General features: G+C 53.1%; 1 protein-coding gene across 6 annotated transcripts in view; it reads left to right on the top strand.

Annotated features, from left to right (window-relative positions):
- The first annotated feature begins 5,655 nt into the window (after positions 1-5,655).
- SEMA4G (semaphorin 4G) overlaps positions 5,656-14,269 on the top strand; it is a 108,126-nt gene continuing 99,512 nt past the window's right edge. For 4 of the 6 annotated variants that reach the window (XM_073354520.2, XM_073354521.2, XM_073354526.2 and 1 more), the window contains exon 1: positions 5,656-5,780. The gene's annotated coding sequence lies outside the window, so the exon portion shown is untranslated. Of the gene's footprint in view, positions 5,781-7,845; positions 8,183-8,891; positions 9,147-14,269 lie in introns of those variants that run through there. The other 2 variants (XM_078853883.1, XM_073354524.2) reach the window with 2 other exon arrangements.

Consider the following 14,269-nt stretch of genomic DNA (forward strand, 5'->3'; position numbering starts at 1 on the left):
TAACAAGCCAGGATGCCCCGGCGCCTGTTATGCAATGCGTGCTTGGCCCATTTTCTGGTTGCAACATGCTTTCCTTGAACTCTGCTCATCCAATAAGGTGATTCAATGGGGGTGTTGAACTGCCACCTGTCTGACAGAGGAGGCTGCAATCTCTAGTGTGTTTGCCTTTGCCTTGAGCTAGTCACATGGCTGGGTCACTGTGTAATCTGCGGATGAGGAGGAGAGGTCAGCCACGTGGTAATAGGGGGGAGGAATTGCACAAAACTTCTTCGTCATTAAACTGAATAACCTTGGTAGAAAAGGCATAGCGGCTCCCCCACCTTGCTGGGGATGGTGTATGCTACCAGCTGAATCGGCATAACTTGCAAAAGCAAAGGAAATCTGCACACTCCAGGGAAATGACCCGAGTTGGGTTGGACTCCCTCCCCAGCCCTGGAGCTGTCACCAGGGCTGTTCCCAAGTGCCAGGCGGAGGCTCTGATGCGGTGCTGTGAATCTGGGCCAAGTGCTAAGCTGCTGCAGTGCGGAGGATGCCTGGCATGGATACCCATCCGGCTGGCATAAGCCAAGCAGCATCAGCCTACGTGGCACAATGGGGTTCGAGCCATGGACTGGGAGCTGAGCTAAAGAGAACAGATGTGGATCTAGAGGCAGAAGCTTCACCACTGAAGATCAAGGAGAGTCCCTGGTGGCTCAGTGGCCGCTCCACACTGAGATCCCCTTCCAGATCCATACTGCCTGGGGGTCCTCCTAGAGCATCTATTATCCCAAAGCGCTGTACAAATTCTCCCATTACTAAAATGCAGCCACCGCTGGGGTAGGAAATTGCACTCGGCTTTAAACAGCTGCCTAGAACAAATGATGGTTGAGGTTAAGTCCAAATTTCTGTGCTAACTTCCCCACTAGCCAGACACAGGCATTCTTAGCCCAGAAAAGTGTCTCATCTAGTCAAGATATAAAAAAAAAGAAAAGTATTTCTTATTTCACTGAAGGTGTCCTAGCATGCATCGCCTGGTGACATTGCAAATGCAGTGAAATGCAACACCGCTTCTGGTGATTGACGTCCCATTCTAGGATATTTACAGTGAGCTAGGAAATGCCAAAGGAGGATTTGACAGAGAGGGAGAGGAATTTTATAAAAGAAGGGCTACTGCACTTCTGCGTCAGCTACCTCTCCCTCACCATGGCCTGGCTAATGGGGATATTCAGCCCAGGAATCTATACACTTGCCAGCTCCTCTTTCTACCTGGCTCACTGCAATGCTATGTTTCAGGGAGTAAAGAGTATCCTAGCCATCTGAAACAATAGCATTGATGGGTCAGATATGAGGCAAGTTATACCAGCCTGATGGAAAGAAGATTTTTTAGGCCAGAGGGGATCATTATGATAATCTATTCTGACCTAGTGCATAGCACAGGCCAGAGACTAACAGCCGTGACTTGGTCATTCCAGTTTGACCCTGTTCGTGTTTGATTCTTTAGCAGAATCTCTAAGCCCTTGCATCAGCCTGTAGTGTGTAGGTGCGCACTTCCCGGCTTCCAGTGGAGTGGGAGGGAAGGCAGGTACACTCAGTCTAGCACAACAGGAAATGCTAATCTGCCCTTGAAATGGAGGGGAATTTCAGGAGCCAGAATGCAGCCACCCAGGAGAAAAGGACTAACAAACATCCTTACTCTCCTGAAAAATACTGCGGGCTCTCCAATGATCACGTGGCTGGAGGATCTTCGATACTTTCCACGGCATGCATCCGATGAAGCGAGCTGTAGCTCACGAAAGCTCATGCTCAAATAAATGGGTTAGTCTCTAAGGTGCCGCAAGTCCTCCTGTTCTTTTTGCGAATACAGACTAACACGGCTGCTACTCTGAAACCTTAGATCTATGGCACCTCCAGCAGCAGGGGGCACCCTGGCACCGAGCTCTGGGATTGGCTCAGGAATCCATCCGGGGGGACGCTAACCAGTTGCAAGAACTGGTGAAAGAGCAAATCTCGTTTACGTGAGGCCAAAAGCGCCTGGCGCGAGGATCTGAGAACTTGGTGTGATGGAGACACTGCTGCTGGCTAGGCCCTGTGGAATGGACCAGCCTTGCTACGAGGTCGCTGGCAAAGAACGGTTGCTTTTCCGGGTCTGGAGGGCAGCAGGATGTGTGACACCTTCCTGCAGTTGAACAGCCCCATAACAATTGAGCGTCGGTGGGTCCCCTCGCTCGTGGTGATGGCTGGATTCTAGGGTCTTAAATACCACAGGTGTTTCCAGTGAAGAGCAGTCAGGACTCCGCATCTAGAACCGAATCAGAGAAATAACCAATCTGTCTAGAGTCAGGAAGACGGTTCCTGATTCTAACTGCAACGGCGGCAGCAGGCTGGAGAGGCAGAACTGCAATTCTCCTGCGGCCTCAGCAGCTCCGCCTGCAGAATTTCGAAATGTGGGCGTTGGCCAAGCGTGACCTCACAAATGCCAACTCTGCCCATCCCCTGAGGACAGGGCACTGCTGCTAGCTGCCTGGCGCTTGCAGGAGGTGCAGAAAGCTCCAGCTAAGGAACAGATGCGGTCGCATTGTTTAGAACTAGGAAGAGTCCCATGCTGAAGGGCCACCCAGTGCTCCTGTCATGCATACGTAATAAATACACCACAGCCAGGCTGCTCCCAGAGACCGAACTCCCGTCACCTGTAAACCAATGGGGGAAGTATCCAGAAGGGTCCAGAAAGGAACAGCAGGGTTTTATAAAGGAGAGCAGCCTTTACAGCAGTTGTCAGTTGCCAGCCCAACCTGGCCATTCCCTCTGATAGGATTCACAAGACTGCTAGCTGAGGGGGACGCCGGCGATCTGAGGCTAGTTAAGCACTGGAATAGGGAGGTTGTGGAACCCCCATTCTTGGAGAACAGGTTCAACAAATGCCTGCCAGGATGGTCTAGGTCTAGGACAGGCAGCAAGGGATGGATTAGATGGTCTCTTGAGGGCCCTACATTGCTATGATCCCATGGCATACTGAATCTGATCTTAGTAAAGCACTTGATACAGTATCTCAGGCTTACACATGAGATTAATTCAACTGAACTTGGCTACGAGCATGGTCATCAAACAGAGCCTTGGTTTATGATCTGTGGGTTGACTTCCAGTGTCTGGAACAAAGGGCGGGATCTAGGTGCAGCAGGGATCTGGGCTGGGTTGGATTTGATTAAATAATTGGGATGAGGAAGTAAACCTAGGAATGAAACTAGCAACTGATACTAAACTGGGAGGAGCTGCAAATGCCACTGAGGCAAAGATAGACTACTAAGACCTCTAGAGAGACTGGAAACATGGCCAGGTAATGAAAGAAACAAAATTCCCCCTAGAATCATAGAGAAGTAGGACTGGAAGGTACCTCTGCAGGTCATCTAGTCCAACCGCTTTGGGGTAAATGCAAAAGAATCTGACATTCAGCTATTTAGTAGGCAGGTAAAGTGGGAAGCAGAGATGCTGAAAGAGACCTAGGGGTGGGAGCAGACAGCAAACTGGACACACGATTTCAACGTGATATGGCAGCAAGAAGGGACCAGTACAACTGGGTCTGGGGGGGAGTCTACGCAGAGGCATTGCAGGATGGGGAATTAATAGATCCATCTCTATGGATACGGCTACAAGCCTGCGGCATGGAGGCTATGTCGACACCAGCATGGAGCGGCTACGTGAGAGAGCTTCCAGCTGCAGCGACACAGCTGAGCCGCTGCAAGCTGTCTAGTGTAGACATGGCCCGAGTCTCAGAGCCCAGGTCAGTTGACTCGGGCTTGCAGGGCTAAGAATAGCAGTGCAGACCCATGTCTCCCCTGCTATTTTAGAGCTCCGCAAGCCCGCGTCAGGTGACCCGAGCTAGTCGTGGCCATGCTGCAGGTCTTGTAGTGCATAACTTGTATGGATCTGGTACAAGTGCACCTGGACTAGGCTGGTCACTGCAGGCCCTCGGTTACCAGAAGTGCATGGGCAAACTGGAGGGAATTCAGAGCAGATGAACAAAAATGGCCCAGAGGGCTGTGGGACTGGTCTACAAGGGATGATTGAGAGGGAACAGGAGGCGAATCAATTCAACACCTGGCTTTCTAGCTGGAAACTTAGACTCATAGACTATCAGGGTTGGAAGGGACCTCAGGAGATAATCTAGTCCAACCCCCTGCTCAAAGCAGGCACAATCCCCAATTTTTTTTGCCCCAGATCCCTAAATGGCCCCCTCAGGGATTGAACTCACAACCCTGGGTTTAGTAGGCCAATGCTCAAACCACTGAGCTACCCCTCCCCCCAAACTTCCTCTCTCTCTTTATAGTTGCAAGTGAGGATGGCCACTAAACCCACAAAAACAAGCACAAATGTGTATCACCCTTGTTCGCCAAGACCTGGATGGGCCATACAGTCTGAACCCCCCTTTCATCCCTCTACCTGGCCGGTGCAGGCACATGCTGGCTGGGGGACATTCTCTGGCCTGTGTTATGCAGGAGGCCAGACTAAATGATCATGACGGTTCCTTCTGGCCATAGATCTCTGGACTGCACCTGTTCCAGGGATAAGTGGGGGGTAGGACTCTGTAGCGGGCTCCTTCTCCCCAAATATTAGAGTGGGGTGAAATGTTTTGCCCAAAACTCCTTTCAGTGAAAAATGCAGATTCGGTAACACCAAAACATTCACCACGTCAGTCACTGGGAAGGGAAAATCAAAGTTTTGCTTTGCCAGCTTGACGTGACATTTTATCTTGAAATTTCCTTTACTTTTATTTTTTTAAAAATCCCCAAGTGGTCATAAAACAATGCTTTCTGTTTTGGCTGAAAGCGTGATGGGGGAATTCCTGTCACCACAATAAACCCATTTGCCCAGGGGGAGGGGGGACCTTGGCGTGGATGCATTGCACGCCCATGGCCTGATGGTCCTGCCCCATCATCAGCCTCCAGGCAGGGGCACAACCCCCATTCCCATCCCCCCAGCTACCCCAGTGCTCCAGCATCTGTGGGAATCCCAGCCCCCCCTGCAGTGAGAGCTCTGACTCCCCTCCTTGCTCACTCCATCCCCATCAGGGAGCCCCATAGCCAGAAGAACCTCAGCCTCCCAGCGTCAGGGGCCCCCCTCCTTAGTTCCCCAGGGCCAGATCCACCTGTGGGCGTCCCCCTGATCCCACAGCCAGGGGCCACGGGGCCCAAGGACCCCCAATCTCAATAGCCAGGAACCCTTGGGCCCCCAACCTCCCATAGGTCCCCTACTCCTCCACTGCCAGGACCACCTGGGCCCCCACCTCATCAGCCCCCCCAACCCTATAACCAGCCCCGCCACGGGGCCTCTACCCCCCACTTCCAGGAGCCCATCATCCCCCCCCCAACCCCACAGCCAACCCCCCATGGGGCCTCCACCCCCACACTGCCAGGAGCCCATCAGCCCCCCCAAACCCCATAACCAGCCCCGCCACGGGGCCTCTACCCCCCACTTCCAGGAGCCCATCATCCCCCCCCCAACCCCCCAGCCAACCCCCCATGGGGCCTCCACCCCCACACTGCCAGGAGCCCATCATCCCCCCCCCCGAACCCCTCATCCAGCCCCCCACGCCCGGAGGCCCCCGGGGCTCCCCGCCCGCAGCCCGTGCCCGGCAGCGGCCGCTAGGTGGCGGCGCGGTGCCCGCCGGTGCCCGGCTCCGCGGCGCTCGGCAGCGGCTGCCGCTCACTCGGCTCGGGCAGAGGGAACCTGCGCCGGCCCCGCCGCCCGGCCCCGGTGCGCAGCGAGCCCCCGCCAGCCCCGAGCCGGGACCGCGGGCAGAGCCCCAGGCAAGTGCGGCGGAGACGGGGCGGAGACGGGGGGCAGCACCGGGGGCGGCTCTGGCGGGTTGGGGGGCGGGATTGCGGGGGGTGGGGCATGGGGGAGGATTTGGGGGCCGTGGGGGTTGGGGGGCAGGCTCGAGGGGTGGGGTATGGCCCAGGATCTGGGGAGCTATGGGGGCTGTGGGGCAGGATTAGGCGGTGGGATATAGGGGGAGGATTTGGAGGGCTGCGGGGCTGGGGGCAGGATTGGGGGCTGGGGGTATGGGCAAGGATCTGGGAGGCAGGAGTGGGGGGCAGGGTATAGGGAAGATCTGTGGGCCATGGGGCCTGGGGGCCAGGCTCAGTGGCCAGGGGAAGGATCTGGGGAGCTATGGAGGCCTGGGGGGGTAGGATTAGGGGATGGGGTATTGGGGGAGGATCTGGAGGGCTACTGGGCCATGCAGGTTTGGGGGGGGCAGGATCGGGGGGGCTATAGGGGACAATCTGGGGAACAGGATTGGAGAGTGGGGGTGTGGGCGAGGATCTGGGAGGCTACAGGACCCTGGAGGCTGGGGGGCAGGATTGCGGGGTGTGGTGTAGGGAGAATCTGGGCGACTACAGGGGTTGGGGGGCAGGATCAGTGGCCACAGGAATAGGGGAAGGATCTGGGGAGTTGTGGGAGTCTGGGGGGCAGGACTGGAGTGTGAGGGTATTCAGGGCGGATCTGTGGGGTTATGGGACAGAGGTAACATCCATGGGGGGCAGGATCCGGGCGCAGGGATATAGAGGAGGATGGAGGGTATGAGGCAGGAGTAACATCCATGGGGAGCTGGGAGAGGGGGTGGGGGGTATAGTGGGAGGATCCAGGGCTGTACAGGGCAGAGGTAATATCCTTGGGGTGAGAAGTATAAAGGCGTGTCTGGGGGGACTTTGGTGGGCAGGGGTCTGGAAGAGTGACACATATTGGGGGCTGTGAGTGGGGCTGGATTTAGGGGAACAGGGGTAAGGTGCTGGAGGCTAGGATCTTGGGGGGGTGATGTGGGGGTGGGTTTAGAGGAGCAGATTCTGGGGTCCATGGGTGTGGGAGACATACTGTAAAGTGTGAGATGCCAGTGTGTAGTCCTGGGGGCATGGTGGGGTGGGGAGTGACTTGGGCTGCGTGTGTGTATGTTGGGAGCTATGGATCAGGGAGTGTGGTGGATGGGTGGGCTGGGAGGCAGGGGTTATGTATGGGGGTGGCCAGGTTTTGGTCGTGGCCAGGTTTTGGTCGGTAGTGCAGGGAACATTCACTGCGTGGGCGATATAACACAGAAATCCAATGGGATATTGATGCCTTCCCCCCCCCCCCCATGAGTGCCCTCATGGATGGTGGGGGAGGGCGGCGGGTGGTATGGGGAGTCACCTGGATTGAAGGCTGTGGCCCCTTGAGGGGGCTGGCTGTGAGGCTTGGGGATTTCAGGTTCATAACAAATTGCGGGCCAGTGACACTTGGGCTGGGGGCTGGAGGGGGATGCAGCAGACTGGGATTGTGGTGCTGGAATGCAGTTGTTTTTCTCAGCCAGCTGGGCACTTTCCCTTCTCCCCCTTCCCTGAGTGCGGGGCTGTGTGTGATGCAGGGATCTTTCACACACTCCGGACAAGCTTCCTTCGCTGGCCCCCTCCTCGTCCCCAATGAGCCCTGCGCCTCAGGGTGGCCTTTCAGAACGCCGGCTTGAAAGTGGGTAACCAGGAGATGCTTCTTCTGCTGCTGACAAAAATAGTCTTGCAAGACAAAGAAACTGTCCAACATGGATGAGGAGCGCAGGTCCCCCCAGAGGCAGGGAAATTATTATGAACAACGATGCCATTTTCCTGTGCTCATTGGAAAGTGGCTACCCTCCCAGACAGGCTCCTTTATGTCCCCCCTTCCCCCTCCCTTAAACAGGAGCTTAAGTGTTGCCCGGAATAAAGGCCCAACTCTTAGTGACTTCGGTAGGACTTAAACTTGAGCCTGGACTTAAGTGATTTGCTGAATCGGGGCTGGGGGGGGGGTGTCTATTGTGGCCACATTTCCCTCTGGTTTGTTATGGAGCCATGCTCAACACAGCGGATCTCTGTTCCTCTTGGCATGGTTGCTCTGGAGAGGGCAGAACACCAGTGTTTGTGGCGGTCCTGAATTTCGGTTTGGGGTCTGGAAAACGTGTTGATAGCCCACTGAGGGGTTTTTAAAGTCCGTTCGAATCTTTCCCTTCCCTTCCCTTTAGGGATGTAGTGTGTTCTTGTAGCTGTGAGATTTATTCAGCGGTTGTGGAAGATTGAATGGAAGAAAAAACAACCAGGAGCACTTGGAATAATTGATGTCTAGTCTGTGCTCCGGAGCGGAGTAGCTGCTTTTAGGTGCATTACCTTACTTCATAACTATGCATGGAGCGTCTGTGTTAGCAGCTCAGGTAAGGGTCCAAGCACGGGAGCTGGTATCAAGGTAATTTCAAAGGTGAATGAGACGGGATGTGTGAGGGGTGGGGAGGGAGAAGCTGTCCCCTGGGTTTCTGGAGTTTGCCTGGGAGGCTGAAATTGACAGTTTGATGCAACTCGTGTACCTGCTGCAGCTTAAGGTACAGGGAAGAACAGTTTATCACTAATGCTTTGTAAAGCTGTTTGAGCTGATGGAGTGAAAGCTGCTGTAGAATTCAAACAGGAGAGGTCTGGTGAGAGTCCCGCAAAAGGCTTGGTATCTGCTTAAGCTATCAGAGAGTGTGTGTTTGTATCCACCCACCCTGGATAAAATAGTGCAGGGAGAGAGCTGAGTTTGGCTTCCAATCTGCTTTGCTGCCCTTCCTCTGGTGTTGAAAACCCTGTGTACAATATTAGGGTTGGGTGTGTATTTGGCTTGAAGGTAGGGTGAAGCTCGCTGGCTCCTCTCTGCCCTGTTACTTGCTTTGGAAATCGGTGTGATTAGAATTCCTATTTTTGTTGCTCTTGTTGCTTTGCGACCCCTTGTCGTATTTTGTCAGTGCTAGGGCTCTGCTTTCATAAGGTCATGGCGAAATCATCTCCATGTGAATTTTCTGAATAAACTCTCTCTCCTCCCCCCCCTCCCCCGTGGACCTCCCAGTCCCAACCCTGCAGCTAACCTGAAAATAAAACCTTCAAGCTGAGCGTTCCGGCAGCCTTGTAATAAGATGATGCCCTGAACAGACATCAGCTATTAGACTTAGGCTTTGCTCTAGTTTGTGACTTGAAAGAGAGAGAGAAAGAGAAAGAGAGAGAGGACGTCAGCAGAATTAAAATACCCGATGTTCTGCCTACTGGGACTTCTGGGGGGCAAGCAGGACTGTGCTTTGAATGGAGGTCCTACACAAAGCCATGTACGTGCAAATAACCTTGGCTGGGACAAAGTGCTGTGCAGCTATGGTAAGCTTTTGTCCAAGGTAGAAGTAATTTTCTTCTAATATTCATCTTGAAAGCTGAGTGAAAGGGGACATCAACTTACAGTTAAGCTACGGGGAAAAAACAAACAAGGTTTTATAAAACTTGAAGCCAATAAAAATGCTTCTATTAAATGTTTTCATGGGATTTTTGAAAGAAAATGTATCTTTGAGTAAATAAAGGGGAGATGATTCAGTCTTGGGGTTAAAGCACTGGATTGAGGCAGTTTGGTTCAATTCCCGGCCCTGCCACAAGCTTCCTGTGAGACCTTTAGCGAGTCACTTAGCCTTTCTGAGCCTCAGTTTCCCATCTGTAAAATGGGGCAAGTACATCCTACCGCACAGTGCTGTTGCGAGGATCAGTCCACTGCTGTTCGTGAGGTGCTCTGGTACTGTAGTGATGGTGGGGTAAGCAGGTTGCCAGTGAGGGATTTTGAAACCCAAACCTTGTGGCACAAAGAAACTAGAAGTAAAACTGGCACTAAGCGCACATGAAACTGACTTAAATGGTCTTTCATTGTTCGAGCCCAGTGAAATGCAAACTGTCACAAAGAGCACGGCCAGGGACAAGCAGATTGGATCTATAAATAGTGGGAAACTCTTGAAGCCGGAGGTATTGCTAACAACAGCAGGGAAACTTGTCCATGTAAATAACGTGTCAAGAGTCTTTTTACATTTGTGGCCCCGTTTTCTTCTCAGCGTAACTCTAAAATTAAGCTTCCGCTTCTAACCTGAAAATAAAGCCCTGGCACCACGAAGCCTGGGAAGGGTTAAGTGGAGGTCGCATCCAGCATGTTATGATGAACGGCACAGCTTTGTCTGAAAGAAAAGACAAATGCGTGCTGCTGGGAACCTTTGCCGTAGCACTGTCAGCCCAGAGTTAGCTGCTGCGCAGCTCGGATGCGGCGCTGCTGGGGAAGTGATCATTTCCCAGCCCTGTGCATCGTCTTTCCAAACGTACTTACCATTTGAGGGCTTGGTTGTTTTCTTTCCTTCTGGATTTTATCTCCAGTCCCCTTGTGCTGGCTTTAGAGGGAGAGCATGCCCCTCTGAGCAGGAGGTGGATGGGCTGCCTTGGTGTGCTGGAGTCTGACTCAGTCTGGGGGGGATTGTTGGTATATTTATGCCCTGTTCCTAGTCTCTAAGGTAATGGAGCCATGGAGGAACTTGGTGCGAGTGGGAGCAAATCCGGCTAAGCTCAGTGGGAATTGTGCTCACTAAGGTCACAGCTGGACTGGTCTATTGTGCTGAACTCTAGTTTGAGTTTGTTACTGGGATTCCCTCTTGCTTGGACAGATAGTCCAAGGTAGCAGAGACGTAGGGTTGCTTGGGGAAATTGACCTACGCTATGGGTCTGTCTGGGGGGAGGGATAGCTCAGTGTTTTGAGCATTGGCCTGCTAAACCCAGGGTCGTGAGTTCAATCCTTGAGGGGGCCATTTAGGGATCTGGGGCAAAAATTGGGGATTGGTCCTGCTTTGAGCAGGGGGTTGGACTAGATGACCTCCCAAGGTCTCTTCCAACCCTGATATCCTGTGATCCTATGATTCGCTGCCAAGTTCACTCGGGCTTTTTGGTTGTTGCCCCTCAGCCCTCTCCAGTCCACATGCAAAACTTGCACCCGAGATTGGTGATTTAAACCCCGGCTAACTGGGGAAGCGGGGTTAGAGCCCGGGTTCCACTTTCAGTGGGGCTGGTTATCTGCCCACTTTGCAGTGAACACACAGGCTAAACCATTCCCATGCTGCTCGTCCTCCAGTGCCTGCCCACAATTCCCGCCACGTGCCCAGGAGGTCAGACAAGTTCTCCCACGATTTGGTGGGAGGGAATCAGAGCGGCTCAGCTCACCGCAGCTCAGAGCACCCTGGGATGTGCCCCCAGAAGCTCTAGCGATACACACCGGGGAGCGCAGCGCAAGTGAGGACATGGTCACATGTGCTGGCTTTGCCACGTGGCTTCTTGCAGGCTCAACTTGGCTGGTTGGCACCTGTGCCTAGCTCTGTGCAGCAAAGACATCCCCTGTGTGTACATTGCAACATAAGGGAAATAACCAGCCATAGCATTTGAGGGGAAAACTGGGGAGCAGTATGGGCAGAACACCCCTCCTGTGAAGGAAAGCTCTCACGATAAAAATTGCATTTCTCTGGGTTACCCAGAACCTTGGATTATGAAAACTGAGCTCTGAATCGCCTCTCACATAAGCTCTTGAAGCTGGATCATTTCCCCAGGCGTGAGGTCTGAATCAAGCCCTCCGCTTTGCCAGTTTCACTTTCAGGTTCTCATATGCCCTAGCACTCCTCTCTCTCCTTTTGTCCTTTCTGGTAAAAGGTCCTTCCCCCACCCCCGGCCGTCTGGCGTGTCACTGTGCAGACCCAAGCTAGGAAGGCACCGCAGATCGCTGGTGGTCCTCAGACCACAGAACTAACACAGGGCTGCTTTGTTTGGGTTTCTGATTAGTAAATAAAAGAGAAGATTCGTGGAAATTGCTTGCACATGCCCTTTCATGGGAGCGTCTTGCAAAGCCAAACGGCTTCCAGCAAACCCTCCGCTGTGCGGATAAATGACGCAAATTGTCCTGGTAAGGGATAGGGGTTTTTTACCCCGGAGTTGAGGGACAGGAGCCAGGTAAACTTGGCTTCTGGCTTCCCCTGCTGAATGAATGAGAGCCTGCCTGTCTCTCCCCACAAGTTCTGAAAGACGGACCACTCCCCACCCACCTCCCTGAGTCCTTCAGGATGGCGCTGCTTTCCAGGTGTGGTGCAGGAAATCCCACGTGCTCACCGCCTCTGTTCTGAGCTAGCTCCCTGATGCGACCTCCCAGGGAGAGGCAGGGGCCAGTTACTCCGCACAGGTTGGTGGAGAGACTCCTGGACAGAGGCCTGGTGTATCAATACTGGCTTCTTCCACAGCACCCGGCCCTTCTTCCTCTCCTTGTGCCCCCTTCTGTCAAGCCCAGAGCCCCCTTGAGGTTTGCCCTGAAGGAGTCAAAATCAAATCCCTAACACCAGAGGAGTGAGGGGGCAGTAGTTCGGGGTGGGGCAGGGGGGTTTGTGTCCCATACCGGTGTTCTGGGAACACCAGCCCCAGGCTTGCTGTCACTCATTGTGCATCTGCATTCAAGCCCTGGGCTGGACATGTTCCTCTTTCTAGCGTGTCCCATCAGCTGTTGCTCTGTAGTGCTCTGAGGTGGGGCTGGCTCTGGAGCGGGGATACGTTTGCTGGCAGGAAGGAGTCTGTGGGCCCCGTTGTCTGGGGGCGGGGGCGGTGTTGCAGGTTGGTTGCTAGTTATTGGAGTGATGGAGTGAGAGCTGCTGGAAACTGAAGACAGCTGAACAAACAGAACCAGCGGACCCATGCGGCTCTTCTTCCGCTCCGTAGCAGTCGGAGAGGAGCTCCAGCCAGAGGGTCTGAGCGTGTCAAATCCTGAAGTGTGGGGCGGAAACAGGGATACACTAAAAGCCAGTTCATAGCCTGGAGTGCACATAATGCTGTCCCCAGCTCCCATTAACGTCCCAGGACAATTCTCAGCCATGGGCCTAAGAATACTCTTGGAGCTGCTGAAGGCAGATAACGAGAAGCTCCGGAGACTGGCCTCTGAGTATGACTCTGTACATTTCACTTTCTGAGCCTGATGCGTTGCCATGAGATGTTCTTCCTGATCCTAGCAATTCACTGATTTATTCCCTCTCCAGATTAGGGAGGTAACGAGCTAGATCAGCTTTTGGCTCTAAACCTAGCAGATACTTCAGCCCCATTCGCCAGACAAATAGCATCTGTTTGACTAATCCCCAGTGCTGAAGAGTACCAGTGTTCCAGAGAGGAGTGGAGATGCCGATCTTTGGGTCTGTGTCACAGTGAACCTGGGTGCCCATTAGGAGGTGGCTGACCATTTGGAAAGGAGTGTGTGTGTGTAGGGGAAATCGAATAACAGACTGGGAGGGCTGAAAGCTGGTGTGAACTACCAAGAATACGGAGGGAGCTGATCTAATGTGATCCCTTCTGACCTTAAACGCTGTGAAACTGTGACCAGTGTGCAAGGCACAGATGTAATCAATTATGATAACCTAATGCAGAGTAACCCTCCCCTTTTAACTTCTGCGACACATACCTAAAACTCAGGAAATTCACTTGAGAACCAAGCTGTCTCCGCTACTGATTGATGGCCGGTGGCTAATGTAGTTACCAGCCATAAGCCGGAGACAAAGTGCTCTGGGGAGAAAGTCCCGGCGGACCAAGTGTCTCTAAATGGATGAAGAGTGCTCGTCTGAAGTTCACCACTAGTCAGCATCCCTCTCTGGAGAAGCCTTGAGACACTAAGGCATTGCCATTACACAGCCAATGGAGAATGTGTCCAGGGTGGATTTCTACTCTCCAAGAGCTTGCTATTAAAACTATCTAAAAGTGGAATGGAATCTGATCTAGTTCTACTGTCCAAACTGAGAAAAAAGAAAAGGACGACTTGTGGCACCTTAGAGACTAACAAATTTGTTTGAGCATAAGCTTTCGTGGGCTACAGCTCACTTCATCGGATGCATACCGGGGGGGTGGGGTGGGGTGGGGGGGGTGGGGGAGACACACCTTTTGTAGTGATAATCAAGGTGGGCCATTTCCAGCAGTTGACAAGAACGTCTGAGGAACAGCGGGTGGGCGGGGACACACTCTCACAGATCTTGGGAGACAGGCCAGTCCTTGCTTACAGACAGCTCCTCAACCTGAAGCAAACACTCACCAGCAACCACACAAGAGAACCACTAACCCAGGAACCTATCTTTGCAACAAAGCCCGTTGCCAACTGTGTCCACATATCTATTCAGGGGACACCATCGTAGGGCCTAATCACATCAGTCACACTATCAGAGGCTCGTTCACCTGCACATCCACCAATGTGATATATGCCATCATGTGCCAGCAATGTCCCTCTGCCATGTACATTGGTCAAACTGGACAGTCTCTGCGTAAAAGAATAAATGGACACAATCAGACGTCAAGAATTATAACATTCATAAACCAGTCGGAGAACACTTCAATCTCATTGGTCACTCAATTATAGACCTAAAAGTGGCAATTCTTCAGCAAAAAAACTTCAAAACAGACTCCAACGAGAGACTGCT

Source organism: Lepidochelys kempii, chromosome 7, assembly GCF_965140285.1.
Source record: "Lepidochelys kempii isolate rLepKem1 chromosome 7, rLepKem1.hap1, whole genome shotgun sequence".
NCBI classification, from domain to species: Eukaryota; Metazoa; Chordata; order Testudines; family Cheloniidae; genus Lepidochelys; species Lepidochelys kempii.